We start from the raw sequence: 3,705 nt of genomic DNA, 5'->3' as shown, positions 1-3,705 counted from the left end.
TTAATAAACTGGATTAGAAATAAAAAGGGTGGGGCTGGAGAGATAGAATGAAGGTAAGGTGTTTGCTTTTCATGCAGAAGGTCATCGGTTCAAATACCGGCATCCCACATGGTCCCCTGAGCCTGCCAGGAGTAATTTCTGAGCATGAAGTCAAGAGTAACCCCTGAGCGCTGCCAGGTGTGAACCAAAAACCAAAAAAGAAAAATAAAAAAGAAAAAAAAAAGAAAGAAAAAGGGGAGGTCACTACAGATAATATGGAGAATCAAAGGATAATCAGGGCCCGGAGAGATAGCACAGTGGCGTTTGCCTTGCAAGCAGCCGATCCAGGACCAAAGGTGGTTGGTTCGAATCCCGGTGTCCCATATGGTCCCCTGTGCCTGCCAGGAGCTATTTCTGAGCAGACAGCCAGGAGTAACCCCTGAGCACCGCCAGGTGTGGTCCAAAAACTAAAAACCAAACCAAAACAAAACAAAACAAAACAAAGGATAATCAGAGACAACTTTGAGAAACTCTATGCCACAACATGAGAACCTAGAAGAAATGGATAAATTTGGGCTCTTATAATCTTCCACTGTTGAACCAGAATGATCTATCATATCTAAACAAAAACATAACTATTGAGGAAATTAAAATGGCAATTAAAAGTCTTCCCAAAGAGCACCCAAACCCAAAGGCTGCTGCTTTTTCATGTGGCAACTTAAAGGGAAGTGCTGACATCAAACATATCTCTGTCACTTTTGTGGGGCTGGGTGGTGCCCTCAGAGTGAATTTAGAGGTTTTATACTGCGGGGGGGTGGGGTGGGGGGGGGGAATGTCTTCCCAAAAACAAAAGCCCAGGCCCAGATGGATTCACTAACAAATTCTTTCAAACCTTTCAAAAGGAATTACTACCAATCCTTTGAGGCTCTTTCAGGAAATTGAAACAGAAACACTCCCAAATAGGTTTTTTGTTTGTTTGTTTTTTGTTTTTTGGGTTTTTTTTTTGTTGTTGTTTTTGGGCCACACCTGGCGTTGCTCAGGGGTTACTCCTAGCTGTCTGCTCAGAAATAGCTCCTGGCAGGCACAGGGGACCATATGGGACACCAGGATTCGAACCAACCACCTTTGGTCCTGGATCGGCTTCTTGCAAGGCAAACGCCACTGTGCTATCTCTCCGGCCCCCAAATAGTTTTTATGATGATTTTATGATGATCACCCTGATATCAAAACCTGACAGATATGCTGGAAAGAAAGAAAGAAAGAAAGAAAGAAAGAAAGAAAGAAAGAAAGAAAGAGAGAGAGAGAGAGAGAGAGAGAGAGAGAGAGAGAAAGAAAGAAAGAAAGAAAGAAAGAAAGAAAGAAAGAAAGAAAGAAAGAAAGAAAGAAAGAAAGAAAGAAAGAAAGAAAGAAAGAAAGAGAAAGAGAGAAAGAGAAAGAGAGAGAAAGAGAGAGAGAAAGAGAGGAAAGAAAGAAAGAAAGAAAGAAAGAAAGAAAGAAAGAAAGAAAGAAAGAAAGAAAGAAAGAAAGAAAGAAAGAAAGAAAGAGAAAGAGAGAAAGAGAGAGAGAAAGAGAGAGAGAAAGAGAGAGAGAAAGGAAGAGAGAGAAAGGAAGAAAGAAAGAAAGAAAGAAAGAAAGAAAGAAAGAAAGAAAGAAAGAAAGAAAGAAAGAAAGAAAGAAAGAAAGAAAGAAAGAAAGAAAGAAAGAAAGAAAGAAAGAAAGAGAAAGGAAGGAAGGAAGGAAGAAGGAAGGAAGGAAGAAAGGAAGGAAGGAAGAAAGGAGGAAGGAAGGAAGGAAGGAAGGAAGGAAGGAAGGAAGGAAGGAAGGAAGGAAGGAAGGAAGGAAGGAAGGAAGGAAGGAAATTATAGACCAATATCACTGATGATGCAAAGACTCTCAACAAAATTTTGGCAAATAGGATTCAACGCCTCATCAAGAAAGTTATACACACACACACACACACACACACACACACACACACACACACACACACACACACACACAAAGAAAGTTATACACTATGACCAAGTAGGTTGCATTCCAAGAATGCAAAGATGGTTTAACACACGTAAATAGGGGCCAGAGAGATAGCATGGAGGTAAGGCTTTTGCCTTTCATGCAGAAGGTCGGTTCGAATCCTGGCATCCCATATGGTCCCCGAGCCTGCCAGGAGCGATTTCTAAGCATGAAGTCAGGAGTAACCCCTGAGCGCTGCCGGGTGTGACCGCCCCCAAAAAATACCAATAACATACATAAATAAATCAACATAATACACCATATTAACAAAAGGAAAAATAAAAACTGTATGATCATATCAACAGGTGCGGAGAAAGCATTTGATAAGGTCCAATACGCATTCATGATAAAAACTCTCAACAAGATGGAAATGGAGGGGCCGAAGTGATGGCACAAGTGGTAAGGCATCTGCCTTGCCTGAGCTAGCCTAGAACAGACTGCTGTTTAATCCCCTGAGGTCCCGTATGGTTCCCAAGCCAGGAGCGATTTCTGAGCACATAGCCAGGAGTAACCACTGAGTATCACCAGGTGTGGCCCCAAAAATACAAAAACCAAAAAAAAAAGATGGAAATGGAAGGAATTTTTCTCAATATAGTCAAGGCCATCTATCACAAGCCAATGGAAAATATTATTCTCAATGGAAATAAACTAAAAGCATTTCCTCTAAAATCTGGTACAAGGCAAGGCTACCCTGTCTCACCACTCCTATTCACCATAGTACTGAAGTACTTGCCATAGCAACTAGGCAAAAAAATTATCAAGGGTATCCAGATAGGAAAGGAAGAGGTCAAGCTCTCACTGTTTACAGATGACAAGCTACTATATTTAGAAAACCCTAAAGACTCTACCACAAAGCTTCTAGAAACAATAAATTCATATAGCAAATTGGTAGGCTACAAAATCAACATGCAAAAATCAATGGCCTTCTTATATACCAAAAATGATAAAGAAGAGGGGCTGGAGCAATAGTACAAGTGTAGGTCATTTGCCTCATACTCGACTGCTCAGGACAGACTTGGGTTTGATCCCTGGAACCCTATATGGTCCCCCTAGCCAGGAGCTATTTCTGAGCACATAGCCAGGAGTAACCCCTGAACATCAACAGTGTGAATCAAAAACAAACAAAAAATAAAAAATCCCATTCACATTAGTGCCACACAAAGTCAAATACCCTGGAGTCAATTTAACTAAAGAGGTGAAGGACTTATACAAAGAAAACTACAAAACACTGCTTTAAGAAATAAAAGAGGACACAAGAAAATAGACACACATCCTGCTCGTGGATTGGAAGGATTAATACCATAAAAATGACAATACAATACATACTTACCTGGCAGGGGAGATACCATGATCACGAAAGTGGTTTCCCCAGGGCGAGGCTCATCCATTGCACTCCAGGTGTGCTGACCCCTGCGATTTCCCCAAATGTGGGAAACTTGTAAAATAAAAAAAAATGACAATACTCCCCAAAACATTGTACATATTTAATGCAATTCCTCTAAGAATACCCATGACATTCTTTAAAGAAGGAGATCAAACACTCCCGACATTCATTTGGAGCAATAAACACCCGCAAATAGCTAGATTAACCTTTAGGAAAAAAAATATGGGAGATATCACTTTCCCCAACTTTAAATTGTATTACAAAGTAATAGTCATTAAAACAGTATGGTATTGGAATAAAGACAGACACTAAAATCAATGAAATAGATT

General features: G+C 40.3%; 1 non-coding gene and 1 pseudogene across 1 annotated transcript; both read left to right on the top strand.

The window, feature by feature from the left end:
- Positions 1 to 654: 654 nt before the first annotated feature.
- Positions 655 to 786, top strand: LOC126031887 (small nucleolar RNA SNORA68). Its single transcript, XR_007503695.1, has one exon. It is a non-coding gene; the product is annotated as a small nucleolar RNA SNORA68 (small nucleolar RNA).
- Positions 787 to 3,314: 2,528 nt separating this feature from the next.
- LOC126031468 (uncharacterized) lies at positions 3,315 to 3,439 on the top strand (annotated as a pseudogene).
- The last annotated feature ends 266 nt before the right edge of the window (positions 3,440 to 3,705 follow it).

This window comes from Suncus etruscus, chromosome 15, assembly GCF_024139225.1.
Source record: "Suncus etruscus isolate mSunEtr1 chromosome 15, mSunEtr1.pri.cur, whole genome shotgun sequence".
Taxonomy (NCBI): domain Eukaryota; kingdom Metazoa; phylum Chordata; class Mammalia; order Eulipotyphla; family Soricidae; genus Suncus; species Suncus etruscus.
The sequence above is the reverse complement of the archived record's forward strand: the minus strand, read 5'-3'. Positions and strand labels throughout refer to the sequence as shown.